The sequence below is a fragment of the Aquarana catesbeiana genome, linkage group LG05 (assembly GCF_042186555.1).
Source record: "Aquarana catesbeiana isolate 2022-GZ linkage group LG05, ASM4218655v1, whole genome shotgun sequence".
NCBI lineage: Eukaryota > Metazoa > Chordata > Amphibia > Anura > Ranidae > Aquarana > Aquarana catesbeiana.
In genome coordinates this window covers 571,059,049-571,075,316 of record NC_133328.1, presented here as the reverse complement: position 1 = coordinate 571,075,316, position 16,268 = coordinate 571,059,049, and the positions used below count along the sequence as shown (strand labels likewise).

Genomic DNA, 16,268 nt, shown 5'->3' with positions numbered 1-16,268 from the left:
TGTTTGGAGCCACTCTTGTCTCTGATCAGCTCTATGGTCAGCTGGCTGAATCACCGGCTGCATTCTCAGGTTCCCTGTTGAGACAGGAGAGCCAGAGAAAAACACGGAAGACGGTGGGGGGGGGGGGGCATTCCCTCCCACGGCTTGTAAAGGCAGTCTAGAGGCTAATTAGCCGCTAGGATTGCTTTTACATGAAAGCCGACCGCTGGCTGAAAAGAATGATACCAAGATGATACCTAAACCTGCAGGCATCATTCTGGTATAACCACTCAAAGTTGTGAATGGCGTACCTGAAGACAAAAAAATGGTTAACAATAAAGCACAGTAAACAATAAAGTATAAATAATTACATACCTGAAAAACAAACATGATAAAACATAATAACAATAACAATAACAATAACAATAAAACACTGCAGAATAGAATACAGTAAAAAAAGAGCAGAACAATAGAGAGAGAGAATAGAGAGAGAGAACAATAAAACGACAACTATTTTTTTTTATTTTATATATATTTTTTTTTTTTTTACACTTTTTTTGTAACTAACTTTTATAACTGTAACCGGTTCCAGGTTCGGGTCTCTCAAAATGCGATGGCATCTTGGGAGACCCTGTGAAAGTGTGCCTAGTCTGTGCAATGCTGTACCCTACGCTAATACTCAACTAGTGTATGGTAGCGTTCAAAACATTCACCAATGCAAAGACCAGGATTGTCAGGACAGAAGGGACAATAATAGCGGGTGTCACGCCTATATCCGCGTTTGCTGCAGACACAACATCTTTTTGGGGGGGGTTCGTTGGGTAGGGGTACTCGGGAGCACATAAAAATGCCTCTCATGCAGCCGACTGCATTTCGTTGGGGGATGTGAATGGGGGAAGTACGGGCGCTGCAGAAGTGGTGGGTTCCCAATTAGGATTGGCGAATGCAGCAGGAAGGGCACTATGGGCACGACGGGCCTGTGTTTGTCTTTTTGGTGGCAGCGGGACACTACTTGTGCTTGTCACCTCACCAGCTTGAACTGCACTTATGGGACTCGCCACGTCACCAAGTGTTACTGCAGTGCTGGTTTGACTACGACCGGGGTGTACTAGGCCGCTGGTGCTTGCCAGTTCAATAAAAAGCTTCCAAAAAAACTGTTAGCGATCGCAGGGATCAGGCCTGACTCTGCGAACGCTGCAGTTATGCGTTTAGTGTTTTGTAAGTGACAGTGATCGATCGATACTGCACTTGGGTGGGCTGGACTGGGCCGGGCGGAGGGGCAAAACGCAGGTGCTAGCAGGTATCTGGGTTGATCCCGCTAACACTGCGTTTTTGGGAACCCTAAACTGCTGGGGACGCTAGTATAGATCTGATCTGATCGGATCAGATATTGATCCGTTCAGATACTATACCACTAAAGGAGGCGTATGCTGCGTGCGTGGGTGTTAGCGGTACTGGCGCTAACCTGACGCTGCCTGGGGCCGGTGCTTGCTAGTTCACCAAAATGCTACCAAAAAAACTGTTAGCGATCGCAGGGATCAGGCCTGACTCTGCGAACGCTGCAGTTATGCGTTTAGTGCCTTGTAAGTGTCAGTGATCGATCGATACTGCACTTGGGTGGGCTGGGCTGGGCCGGGCGGAGGGGCACAACGCAGGTGCTAGCAGGTATCTGGGCTGATCCCGCTAACACTGCGTTTTTGGGAACCCTAAACTGCTGGGGACGCTAGTATAGATCTGATCGGATCAGATATTGATCCGATCAGATACTATACCACTAAGGGAGGTGTACGGTGCGTGCGTGGGTGTTAGCGGTACTGGCGCTAACCTGACGCTGCCTGGTGCTTGCTTGCCAGTTCACCAAAATGCTACCAAAAAAACTGTTAGCGATCGCAGGGATCAGGCCTGACTCTGCGAACGCTGCAGTTATGCGTTTAGTGTTTTGTAAGTGACAGTGATCGATCGATACTGCACTTGGGTGGGCTGGGCGGAGGGGCAAAACGCAGGTGCTAGCGGGTATCTGGGCTGATCCCGCTAACACTGTGTTTTTGGGAACCCTAAACTGCTGGGGACGCTAGTATAGATCTGATCAGATCAGATATTGATCCGATCAGATACTATACCACTAAGGGAGGCGCATGCTGCGTGCGTGGGTGTTAGCGGTACTGGCGCTAATCTGACGCTGCCTGGGGCGACGCATATCACCGCCGGGCGATCAGGGGGCTAAACCTTTATTAGGTAATAAACGGCGGGTGCCCTGACACTATAAAAAATAAACGAACTAACCTGCGTCACCCGTAACGGTTATACGGTGATCAGTGGTGAAAGGGTTAACTAGGGGGCAATCAAGGGGTTAAAACATTTATTAGGTAGTATATGGGGGTCCCTGTCACTATAAAACGCTGACGGCGAACCTAAATATTTACCTCACTAACTAGCGTCACCAGCGACACTAATACAGCGATCAGAAAAATGATCGCTTAGCAACACTGGTGACAGGGGGTGATCAAGGGGTTAAAACTTTATTAGGGGGGGTTAGGGGGGTACCCTAGACCTAAAGGGGGGTAATACTCACTGTCCCAACACTGTAACTGTCACAAACTGACACTATGCAGTAATCAGAAAAAAAAAAAAAAAAAAAAAAAAAAAACCTGCTGGTGTCAGTTTGTGACAGGGGGGGGGGGTGATTGGGGGGGGATCGGGGGGGGGGATCGGGGTGTTTTGTATGCCTGGCATGTTCTACTGTGTGTGTAGTGTGTTGTGCACTCACATTGATGTCTTCTCCCCTCGGCGCTGGAACGGAAAATACCGAGCCGAGGGGAGATGACATCATTTCCTTTGCTGCTGTTTAGCATACAGCAGCAAAGGAGTGTTCCCATTGGCCGGCGGCGATCGCGAGGGGGGGGCCACGAACGGATGGCCTCCCCCTCATCTCGGATCGCCGGGGAACAGAACGGGACCGCTTCGGGCACCGGGGGGGGGTCCGATCGGACCCCCCACCCGCGAGAGGCAAATCACGTACATGTACGTGATTTTGCCTGCCCGTGCCGCCTTGCCGACGTAAATCGGCGTTAGGCGGTCCTTAAGTGGTTAAATGACTTACAGAGATACCCATTCTAAGGCTTCAAAGAGAACTAAAAAGAATAATAAACTGACGAGCGGGACAACCTTGTGGACCATACCTCTGACTTTCTAAGTACCGTATTGTCTGCCGGATGTACAGACAGGCATGTACTGAATGACAGGAAGGATCAATGAACTATCTAGAGTGCTCACCAGCACCCTGGTAGTTCATTGGGAACTACAAGCCGTCAGCAGCCAAGACTGTCTGTACTTGTAGTTATTAATTCACAGATAGAAAATGTAACGTATTCCCAAAGGGGATCTTATCCTTTAATTTTGTCAGTCGGCCCCTAATAGAACTTTCCCCCCCCTTTTTTTTTTTATAGCACGTAGGTACTCCATGTTGTCTTTGGCCAAGTGGTTTGTTTTTCCCCTTTCCTAAAGCCGTAGATAAAAAAAAAGAACATTTTAGATTAGCTGTGCTGAGAAAAGATGTCGGCAGCCATTGCTGACCACCTCCTGAGAATTCTAGATATCTAAAAAAAAAATTCTAGAGGGGAATGCTTAGAATTCAGACTGCCCATATGGAAAACTTCAGCCAGTTTTCCATTGTTTAGCTTGAATGCTCTCTCCCTGTAGATAAAGTTCTATAGTCTCTAATGCCGCGTACACACGACCGGACTTTACGGCATACTTGGTCCAGCGGACCGGAGTCCGTCGGACAATTCGATCGTGTGTGGGCTCCATCAATCGCTGACAGCTGGCGCCTGACGGGTAGATCGAGAGCCAGAATGCAGAGTAGCACAGAAAGCGTCTGTCTGTAGTAAGTTCTCGCTCCCCGGCGGCCCCTCCTCTCTTCTCCTCTATCCCATATGATGTCACAAGCCAATAGGGATAGACGAGAAGAGAGGAGGGGCCGCCGGGGAGCGAGCAGCGCTGCATGACATGAGAGAGAGAACTTACTACAGACAGACGCTTCCTGCATGCTGGCCAGGCTAGTAAACGATCCCATAACGTGCCCCATAATGTGCCCCGATGTGCTATGTGCCCAGCGCCCCTATGTGCCCTGATGTGCTATGTGCCCTGATGTGCTATGTGCCCCTATGTGCCCTGATATGCTATGTGCCCTGATGTGCCCTGATGTGCCCCGATGTGCTATGTGCCCCGTGCCCTGATGTGCTATATGCCCTGTGCCCTAATGTGCCCCATGCGCTGATGTGCTATGTGCCCCGTGCCTTGATGTGCTATGTGCCCTGATGTGCCCCATTCCCTGATGTGCTATGTGCCCTGATGTGCCCTGATGTGCTATGTGCCCTGATGTGCGCTGATGTGCTATGTGCCCCGTGCCTTGATGTGCTATGTGCCCTGATGTGCTATGTTCCCTGATGTGCCCTGCGCCCTGATGTTCCCCGTTCCCTGATGTGCTATTTGCCCTGATGTGTCCCATTCCCTGATGTGCCCTGATGTGCTATGTGCCCTGATGTGCCCCGTATCCTGATGTGCCCCGTGCCCTGATGTGCCTCATGTCCTGATGTGCCCCGTGCCCTGATGTGCTATGTGCCCCGAGCCCTGATGTGCCCCGTGCGCTGATGTTCTATGTGCTCTGTGCCCTGATGCGCTATGTGCCCTGATGCGCTATGTGCCCTGATGTGCTCTGTGCCCTGATGTGCCCCTATGTGCCCTGATATGCTATATGCCCTGATGTGCCCTGATGTGCCCCGATGTGCTATGTGCCCTGATGTGCCATGTGCCCCGTGCCCTGATGTGCTATATGCCCTGTGCCCTAATGTGCCCCGTGCCCTGATGTGCTATGTGCCCTGATGTGCCCCGTGCGCTGATGTGCTATTTGCCCCGTGCCCTGATGTGCTATGTACCCTGATGTGCCCCATTCCCTGATGTGCTATGTGCCCTGATGTGCTATGTGCCCTGTGCCCTGATGTGCTATGTGCCCCGTGCCTTGATGTGCTATGTGCCCTGATGTGCTATGTGCCCTGATGTGCCCCGTTCCCTGATGTGCCCTGCGCCCTGATGTGCCCCGTTCCCTGATGTGCTATTTGCCCTGATGTGTCCCATTCCCTGATGTGCTATGTGCCCTGATGTGCTATGTGCCCTGATGTGCCCCGTGTCCTGATGTGCCCCATGTCCTGATGTGCCCCGTGCCCTGATGTGCTATGTGCCCCGAGCCCTGATGTGCCCCGTGCACTGATGTTCTATGTGCTCCATGCCCTGATGCGCTATGTGCCCTGATGTGCCCCGTTCCCTGATGTGCCCTGCGCCCTGATGTGCCCCGTTCTCTAAAGTGCTATTTGCCCTGATGTGTCCCGTTCCCTGATGTGCTATGTGCCCTGATGTGCCCCGTGCCATGATGTGCCCCGATGTTCTATGTGCCCTGATGTGCCCTGTGCCCCGATGTGCTATGTGCCCTGATGTGCCTCAATGTGCTATGTGCCCTGATGTGCCCCGATGTGCCATGTGCCCTGATGTGCTATGTGCCCCGATGTGCCCTGATGTGCTTTGTGCCCTGATGTGCCCCGTGCCCTGATGTGCTGTGCCCCAATGTCCAATGCCCTGATGTGTCCCGTGCCCTGATGTGCCTTGTGCCCCGATGTCCTGTGCCCCGATGTGCCCCGTGCCCTGATGTATTGTGCCCCGATGTCCTGTGCCTTCATGTCCTGTGCCCTGGTGTGCTGTGCCTCAATGTCTTGTGCCCTGATGTGCTGTGCCCTGATGTACTGTGACCTGTGCCCTGATGTCCTGTACCCTGATGTGCTATGTCCTGATGTGCTATACCCTGATGTGCTGTGTCCTGTACCCTGATGTACTGTGCCCTGGTATGCTCTGTACTCTGATGTGCTGGGCTCTGTACCCTGATGTCCTATATCCTGATGTGCTGTGCCCTGTACCCTGACGTGTTGTGCCCTGATGTGCTGGGCTCTGTACCGTGCCCTAATGTGCACTGTGCCCTGATGTGTTGTGCCCTGGGCCGGTCTGGATGAAGTCCAGGGACACATTTTTGTCCTAGTCCAGCCCTGGCAACTAGTCATTTTAGGATATCAGCATTGGCTGTCCATATATGTCACAAGATTTGCTTTAAGGACCTACATTAACCACTTGCGGACTGCCTGCCTGCAATGTACTGTGGACGGGTGTCCTGCACAGGCAAATCGATGTACTGCTGCCCCCCCCTGCTGACAGCTGCTGTGATTGTTCACAATGGGAGTCTATGAGCAGTTCCAGCCCAATGATTCAAGGCCGGGACCTGCTGATAGTCTGTCCAGTCACAGCCCGGAGCAAAGCAGGGATAAGAAACAGATCTGTAGTAAAAATCAGCACACATAGGCACATATTTAAACGCCTTTATTGCCCAAGATGTTAACCCCCTTCACAGCCAGTGTCAATAGTACAGTGACAGTGCTTATTTTTAGCACTGATCACTGTATTTGTGTCACTGGTGATGTCAATGCGGTGGGCAATCGCAGTCACATTATAAGTCGCTGATCACAGCCATTTATATTATTTTAAAAAATTATCAAATTTCCAGTATAGTTACCATAGTTTGTAGACGCTATAACTTTAACGCAAACCAATCAATATACAATTATTAGGATTTTTTTTTTTACCAAAGACATGTAGCAGAATACATTTTGGCCTAAATTTATGAAGAGTTTGTTTTTTGTTTTTTCAAAAGTTTCATTTTTTTTTCATTTATAAATGGAAAAAAATAAACCAGTGGTAATCAAATACCACCAAAAACAAGCTCTATTTGTGTGAAAAAAAGATATAAATTTAGTTTGGGTAGTATTGCATGACTGTGCAATTACCAGTTAAAGTAGTGCAGTGCCAAATGGAAAAAAAATGGCCTGGTCATGAAGGGGGTAAAACGTTCCGGACCACAAGTGGTAAACATGGTACCTTTGTGTAAAAGTACTAGCAGTAGCATGAAAGATTTTATGTATCGTTCCAGAGTTGTTGATGTATTTAAAGTGAAAATGGTTTTCATGCTAAGATATTATGATTACAAGTATCTAGTACTTCTTTTTCAGTCCCCTACTTCTGGCTGCTGTAATCACACTTGTCATTGTTGTGTCCCTCAGCCCTTCAGGATGTACCTTTTGGTGGAAGAAGCCATGGAGTAGGAGGAAGAAGATTCTTTGGCAGCTGGGAACTCTTGTTGGGGCCCCTGTAGGCATTGCCTTTATAGCTGGGATCGCCATTCCTGCAACGATCATCGGGATACCGGTGTATGTGGGACGGAAGGTAAATATTATTATCCTGGTTGTACAACTGTATATTGTGTGAGTTGCATATATAGAATCGCTCTCCAACGCAAATGGCCCATACACACAATCCGAATATCGTACGACCGATCGTACGACCGTTCTCGCTTAATAGTCGCAAGTAGAAACTAAATAGGTAAATAAAGTCATGAAAATTCTCGTACGACAGACAAAAAAATCGGAAGTGATGTCATGTGTTGTAATGTATTTGTATTGTATTTTCGGACGACAACTATACTAACTAAATGAAAATCGTACGATTTGGAATTGTACAAGGAAAATTTCCGGGTATGTCCGATCGAATAATATCGGATGAACGGTCGTGATCGGCTGTCGAAAGTAGTGTACACACGATCCGAATATCGTACAATCCTTCCTCGGAAGATCGTTTTTGTACGATATTCGGATCATGTGTACGGTCCAAAAGTGTAGTATTCTGTTCCAGCCAATCAGAATTTAAATGGCAGCTGCCATTTTCCAAGGTGGGTCTAACTCTGAGTATGAATAACAAACAATTCTTAATGGATAAGTTAACCTTTAAAAAAAAATAAAAAAATGCACACCTTTTGTAGGTAACAAAAGTGCCTTAATTTGTTTTAAGTGCCTTTTTAACCACTTGCCGACCGCCTCACGCAGATATACTGCGGCAGAATGGCACGGGCAGGCAGAATTATGTACCTGTACGTGATCTGCCTCCCGCGGGCGGGGGGTCCGATCGGTGGTCGGCTTGTGTCTGGGAGCGATGAGAGGTGAGGGGGAGACATCCATTCGTGCCCCCCCTCGCGATCACTCCCAGCCAATCAGGTTCTTCCTCTGCTGCTGTATGCTAAACAGCAGCAAAGGAAATGATGTCATCTCTCCTCGGCTCGGTATTTTCCATTCCGGCGCCGAGGAGAGAAGACTTCACTGTGAGTGCACAACACTACACACTCAGTAGAACATGCCAGGCACACAAAACACCCCCGATCCCCCACCCCCGATCACCCCCCAATCACCCCGTCACACTGACACCAAGCAGTTTTTTTTTCTTTCTGATTACTGCATTGTTTGTGACAGTTAGTGTGGTAGGGCAGTTACTGTTAGCCCCCATTAGGTCTAGGATACCCCCCTAACCCCCCCTATTAAAGTTTTAACTCCTTGATCACCCCCCGTCACCAGTGTCACTAAGCGATCATTTTTCTGATCGCTGTATTAGTGTCACTGGTGACGCTAGTTAGGGAGGTAAATATTTAGGTTCGCCGTTGGCGTTTTATAGTGACAGGGACCCCCATATACTATCGAAAAAATGTTTTAACCCCTTGATTGCCCCCTAGTTAACCCTTTCACCAGTGATCACCGTATAACCGTTACGGGTGACGCTGGTTAGTTTGTTTATTTTTTATAGTGTCAGGGCACCCGCCATTTATTACCTAATAAAGGTTTAGCCCCCTGATCGCCCGGCGGTGATATGCGTCGCTCCAGGCATTGTCAGATTAACGCCAGTACCGCTAACACCCACGCACGCAGCATACGCCTCCCTTAGTGGTATAGTATCTGAACGGATCAATATCTGATCCGATCAGATCTATACTAGTGTCCCCAGCAGTTTAGGGTTCCCAAAAACACAGTGTTAGCGGGATCAGCCCAGATACCTGCTAGCACCTGCGTTTTGCCCTTCCGCCCGGCCCAGCCCAGCCCACCCAAGTGCAGTATCGATCGATCACTGTCACTTACAAAACACTAAACGCATAACTGCAGCGTTCGCAGAGTCAGGCAGTTTTTTTTTGGTAGCGTTTTGGTGAAGTGGCAAGCACCAGTGGCCTAGTACACCCCGGTCGTAGTCAAACCAGCACTGCAGTAACACTTGGTGACGTGGCGAGTCCCATAAGTGCAGTTCAAGCTGGTGAGGTGGCAAGCACAAGTAGTGTCGCGCTGCCACCAAGAAGACAAACACAGGCCCGTCGTGCCCATAATGCCCTTCCTGCTGCATTTGCCAATCCTAATTGGGAACCCACCACTTCTGCAGCACCCGTACTTCCCCCATTTACATCCCCAACCAAATGCAGTCGGCTGCATGAGAGGCATTTTCTTTATGTCCTCCCGAGTACCCCTACCCAACGAACCCCCCCAAAAAAGATGTCGTGTCTGCAGCAAGCACGGATATAGGCGTGACACCCGCTATTATTGTCACTCCTGTCCTGATAATCCTGGTCTTTGCATTGGTGAATGTTTTGAACGCTACCATACACTAGTTGAGTATTAGCGTAGGGTACAGCATTGCACAGACTAGGACACACTTTCACAGGGTCTCCCAAGATTCCATCGCATTTTGAGACCCGAACCTGGAACCGGTTACAGTTATAAAAGTTACAGTTACAAAAAAAAGTGTAAAAAAAACACAAAAAAAAACACAAAAAAATATATAAAATAAAAAAAATAGTTGTTGTTTCATTGTTCTCTCTCTCTCTATTGTTCTGCTCTTTTTTACTGTATTCTATTCTGCAATGTTTTATTGTTATTATGTTTTATCATGTTTGCTTTTCAGGTATGCAATTTTTTATACTTTACCGTTTACTGTGTTTTATTGTTAACCATTTTTTTGTCTTCAGGTACTCAATTCACGACTTTGAATGGTTATACCAGAATGATGCCTGCAGGTTTAGGTATCATTCTTTTCAGCCAGCGGTCGGCTTTCATGTAAAAGCAATCCTAGTGGCTAATTAGCCTCTAGACTGCTTTTACAAGCAGTGGGAGGGAATGCCCCCCCCCCCCACCGTCTTCCGTGTTTTTCTCTGGCTCTCCTGTCTCAACAGGGAACCTGAGAATGCAGCCGGTGATTCAGCCAGCTGACCATAGAGCTGATCAGAGACCAGAGTGGCTCCAAACATCTCTATGGCCTAAGAAACCGGAAGCTACGAGCATTTCATGACTTAGATTTCGCCGGATGTAAACAGAGCCATTGGGAAATTGGGAAAGCATTTTATCACACCGATCTTGGTGTGGTCAGATGCTTCGAGGGCAGAGGAGAGATCTAGGGTCTAATAGACCCCAATTTTTTCAAAAAAGAGTACCTGTCACTACCTATTGCTATCATAGGGGATATTTACATTCCCTGAGATAACAATAAAAATGATTTAAAAAAAAAATGAAAGGAACAGTTTAAAAATAAGATAAAAAAGCAAAAAAATAATAAAGGAAAAAAAAAAAAAGCACACCTGTCCCCCCCCTGCTCTCGCGCTAAGGCGAACGCAAGCGTCGGTCTGGCGTCAAATGTAAACAGCAATTGCACCATGCATGTGAGGTATCACCACGAAGGTCAGATCGAGGGTAGTAATTTTAGCAGTAGACCTCCTCTGTAAATCTAAAGTGGTAACCTGTAAAGGCTTTTAAAGGCTTTTAATAATGTATTTATTTTGTTGCGCAATTTCATGTCATGTTTGGTATCCATGTACTCGGCCTAAGATGATCTTTTTTATTTCATCAAACATTTGGGCAATATAGTGTGTTTTAGTGCATTAAAATTTTAAAAAGTGTGTTTTTTCCCCAAAAAATCGCTGCGCAATTACTGTGTGAAAAAAAAAAAATGAAACACCCACCATTTTAATCTGTAGGGCATTTGCTTTAAAAAAAATATATAATGTTTGGGGTTTCAAAGTAATTTTCTTGCAAAAAAAAATAATTTTTTCATGTAAACAAAAAGTGTCAGAAAGGGCTTTGTCTTCAAGTGGTTAGAAGAGTGAGTGATGTGTGACATAAGCTTCTAAATGTTGTGCATAAAATGCCAGGACAGTTCAAACCCCCCCCTAAAATGACCCCATTTTGGAAAGTAGACACCCCAAGCTATTTGCTGAGAGGTATAGTGAGTATTTTGCAGACCTCGCTTTTTGTCACAAAGTTTTGAAAATTGAAAAAAGAAAAAAAAAATTTTTTTCTTGTCTTTCTTCATTTTCAAAAACAAATGAGAGCTGCAAAATACTCACCATGCCTCTCAGCAAATAGCTTGGGGTGTCTACTTTCCAAAATGGGGTCATTTGGGGGGGTTTGTGCCACCTGGGCATTCCATGACCTCCGAAACTGTGATAGGCAGTGAAGAGTGAAATCAAAAATTTACACCCTTAGAAATCCTGAAGGCGGTGATCGGTTTTCGGGGCCCCGTACGCAGTTAGGCTCCCAAAAAGTCCCACACGTGGTATCCCCATACTCAGGAGAAGCAGCTAAATGTATTTTGGGGTGCAATTCCACATATGCCCATGGCCTGTGTGAGCAATATATCATTTAGTGACAACTTTGTGCAAAAAAAAAAAAGTGTCACTTTCCCGCAACTTGTGTCAAAATATAAAATATTCCATGGACTCAACATGCCTCTCAGCAAATAGCTTGGGGTGTCTACTTTCCAAAATGGGGTCATTTGGGGGGGGGGGTTTGTGCCATCTGGGCATTTTATGGCCTTCAAAACTGTGATAGGTAGTGAGGAGTGAAATAAAAAATTTACGCCCTTAGAAATCCTGAAGGCGGTGATTGGTTTCGGGGCCCCGTACGCGGCTAGGCTCCCAAAAAGTCCCACACATGTGATATCCCCATACTCAGGAGAAGCAGCAGAATGTATTTTGGGGTGCAATTCCACATATGCCCATGGCTTGTGTGAGCAATATATCATTTAGTGACAACTTTTTGTAATTTTTTTGTTTTTTTTGTCATTATTCAATCACTTGGGACAAAAAAAATAATATTCAATGGGCTCAACATGCCTCTTAGCAATTTCCTTGGGGTGTCTACTTTCCAAAATGGGGTCATTTGGGGGGGGGGGGTGTTTGTACTGCCCTGCCATTTTAGCACCTCAAGAAATGACATAGGCAGTCATAAACTAAAAGCTGTGTAAATTCCAGAAAATGTACCCTAGTTTGTAGACGCTATAACTTTTGCGCAAACCAATAAATATACGCTTATTGACTTTTTTTTACCAAAGACATGTGGCCGAATACATTTTGGCCTAAATGTATGACTAAAATTGAGCTTATTGGATTTTTTTTATAACAAAAATTAGAAAATGTCATTTTTTTTCAAAATTTTCAGTCTTTTTCCGTTTATAGCGCAAAAAATAAAAACCGCAGAGGTGATCAAATAACATCAAAAGAAAGCTCTATTTGTGGGAAGAAAAGGATGCAAATTTCATTTAGGTACAGCATTGCATGACCGCGCAATTAGCAGTTAAAGCGACGCAGTGCCAAATTGTAAAAAGTGCTCTGGTCAGGTAGGGGGTAATTCCTTCCGGGGCTGAAGTGGTTAAAGCATTGCACCCGCGATCAGCAGATTGAAGTGTAAGGCTCCTGCAGACTGTCTTTGTAGCTGTCTGCCTGTACCTCTGATATGAACACGCAGTTACTGAATGACAGGAAGATTAATGAACTACCAGAGCGTTCATCAGTGCCCTGGTAGTTCATTGAGAACTACAAGCTGTCACCGCAATGGATTATGGTAATTGTAGTTCATCCACAGAACTCTGAATGAATGACGCGGCCTTGTGGGGATGAATCATGACCACAAGTATGGGGAGAAGATCCCTGGCCCAATGTCACAGAAGGGGGAGAGGGGAGGTAGATGCTGAACAAGTTAAACCTTAAATATAGGTAAAACATGCAACCCTTTAACTCTCAAGTTCATGGTTTAAAATCATTTTCCTGTACGATATCTTCTGTGTTCTCCAGTTTCATAGTTGCCAACATTGCAAAAAAAAATATGTGGGACACTTTTTTGGCTGTAGGCGGAGCCGTGCAATAATTAGGGGGCGGGGCATTCGCTTGTAGGCGTGACCTAGAAAAATGGTAAGTGCGAAGCGCGCCGCGGCAAAAATGGGCGTGGCTTAAATGGGCGTGGCCCAAGAGGGTGTGGTTAGAGTCTGAGATGAATGAGGGATGGAGAGGGAAAGGGGGAGAAGGAGAGGGGGAGAGGGGGAATGACGGGACAGCAACCCCAGATCCTACACAATAGAAATATGTGTATGCTAGAAAGTTTAACAATCAGCAGATAAAGATACTCCAAACGCCAGGTGTTAACGCTTCAATCCTCCCGGCACCATGGTTGTTATGGTGTCAGGATGATTGAAGCGCATTATTTCTATTATTACATTGTAATATAAAATGAAATCATTCAATTCACCATAATGCCGAATCAGTGGGATCCCTGAGCGTGTCACTAGCCACGTCGCCTGCCACCAGCAGAGTCTGTCCTTGCATCAGGTGCCCCCGGCAGACCCCCCCCTCAATGCAGCCCCCCTCTATAAGTGCAGACCCCCCCCCTCAATGCAGCCCCCTCTATAAGTGCAGACCCCCCCTCAATGCAGCCCCCCTCTATAAGTGCAGACCCTCCCCTCAATGCAGCCCCTCCTCAATTAGTGCAGCCACCCGCACCTCAATGCAGCCCCCCTCAATTAGTTCAGCCACCCCCCCTCAATGCAGCCCCCTCAATTAGTGCGGCCACCTCCCCCTCAATGCAGCCCCCCCTCTATAAGTGCAGCCCCCCCTCAATGCAGCCCCCCCTCTATAAGTGCAGACCCCCCTCACCCCCCGCTCACCCCCCTACAGTGCAGGTGCGGCCGGCCTTCTGCCTGCCGAGAAAGTTCCCCTCGGCAAATATGGACCCCCTGTACTGCGCAGGCGCAGCGCTTGCGCAGTACGGGGCAGGGGAACTTAGTTTCGGCAAGACACGCCGCGCCGTCGCAGTTGTCTTCTCCTTCAGTGGAGAGGGGAGGGGCCGTGCAGCCGCTTCATTGGCTGCACGGATCGAGCCCCCTTCCTCTCTCCACTACACAAGACAGTTACTAGGAGGAAGATAGAGCGGCAGCGCCGGCCGCCATTTTGCTGGAGCCAGCTGCTCCAAAACAAAAAAAAAAACATTCCCGATTTTCCTTATGGAAAGTCCCGATTCGGGACACCCTGCATCCGGGACGAGGGTCCCAAAATCGGGATTGTCCCGGGAAAATCGGGACTGTTGGCAACTATGCAGTTTCTTAGCTATACATGTATGTATAGCTAAAACCATTTTTTTTTCTAGAGTAGAAAATTGTTAAAACCCCTGTTTTATTTATTTCATGTTCGGGTGATTTCCCTTCACTTCCTGTCCTGATTACACAAGAGACGGCGAGGGAAATTTTCCACTGGTTAGTGGTCACTGGAACAGGTGTCCCCGTTGGAAGATTTCCCCTCACTTTTAGTGAACACTCTAAAATGTAGAAATCTTGATACCGTTCTGGTCAATAGGTCTGCGCTGCAACAGCGCGTCATACACGGCCAATATAAAAAGTTAGGGTGCTTGTGCGCTACTCAAAGTGTATAACGATTAAAATATGTGAGTGTGTGTAAATCAATATGTATAAATCTGCTGAACTTCTGAAGTGTCACCAACACCAAATGATAAATTATAACAGTTAAGTGAAGCAGCGCTATATAAAAACACTCAAAAATGACCAATAAATACAGCAAGATATTAACCAGTTGACATCAGCTCTATAGCCGAATGATGGCTACAGCGCAGACCTGAATTCCCAGGAGGCCGTCATATGACGGCCTCCCCTGTGCACGTGCCCTCCAGGGCAAGCGTGGAGCGCGCTGTGATCACCAAGTCACTGAGACTCGGGTGATCACTGATCCGAGTAAGGGGCCGGTCCCAGCCCCCTACCATGTGATCAGCTGTCAGCCAATGACAGCTGACCACATGATCAAAACAAAAGCTCTGTGATCGTTTTTTTTTCTCCTCGCGCTGACAGTGCGAGGAGAAAAAAAAAGCCGATCACGGCTCATCAGCAAGGGACATCGGTCCCGAAGAGGAAGAGGCAATAATGCCTCATATGTGCCACCAGTACCTCCTGCCAGTGCCACCTGCCATTGCCACCTGACAGTGCCCACCAGTGCCACCTATCAATGCCCATGACTGCCACCTATCAATGCCCACAAGTGCCACCTATCAATGCCCACAAGTGCCACCTATCAATGCCCATCAGTGGTGCCAATCAGTGCCACCTAGCAGTGCTGCCTATCAGTGTAACAGATAAGTGCCCATTATTGCCACCCATCAGTGCCCATCACTTCCACCCATCAGTGCCACCTCATCAGCATACATCAATGAAGGAGAAAAATTACTTTTTTAAAAATTTTATAACAAAAAAATTTTTTTTTTTTAAATTCGGTCTTTTTACATTTTTTAAACAAAAAATAAGAACCGCAAAGATGATCAAATACCACCAAAAGAAAGCTCTATTTGTGGGGAAAAAATGATAAAAATCTAATTTGGGTACATCGTTGTATGACCGCGCAATTGTCATTCAAAGTATTTCAGCGCTGAAAGCTGAAAATTGGTCTGGATAGGAGGGGGGTTTAAGTGCCCAGTAAACAAGTGGTTAAAGTGCTAAATAAACGTAGTATAAGGTGCCAATAATATTGTATTATTATTAATATAGGATCAAAGTGCAACTGTGTAATAAATGGTAGTTCAAAAACTGTGAATATAAGTTTATAAATAATTCACAGTCTCTTCAGTTGTGCAAATTAGTGCAAAAAGGAGGGGGAGTAGAAGAAAAAGGTGTCCATGTGCAAAAACGGGATTGAATGTGACAATGACTTGCAGATCCCTTAAAATGATCCACACCCAGTGTGCTTCTAGCCTCTCACCTCCAGGGTAGACCCCAATGGGTCAAGTCAGGCATCCAGATACTCACTTGTGGTAAGCTGTGTCTCCTTCCTCTCTGTTGTAGATCTTTCAGCTGGACAGGGAACAACTGCAGCTTTCCATGGCTCCCTTCCTGTGTGGTCTGCGCCCTATGATAACCTTGCTCCAATACTCCTCCAGATCCGAGATATCAAGCATAGGCAGGGGCGTAACTACCACCATAGCGACCCATGCGGGCGCTATGGGGCCCGCAGCCAAGTGGGGCCCAGTGAGGATGAGAGCACCGCCGACACAGTCTCCCAGCCAGGGGAA

General features: G+C 47.2%; 1 long non-coding RNA gene across 1 annotated transcript in view; it reads left to right on the top strand.

The window, feature by feature from the left end:
- LOC141146144 (uncharacterized) overlaps positions 1–16,268 on the top strand; it is a 111,854-nt gene that overhangs the window by 88,930 nt on the left and 6,656 nt on the right. The window contains exon 4 of the long non-coding RNA XR_012244728.1: positions 7,134–7,296. This is a non-coding gene — a long non-coding RNA (uncharacterized lncRNA). The remainder of the gene's footprint in view (positions 1–7,133; positions 7,297–16,268) is intronic.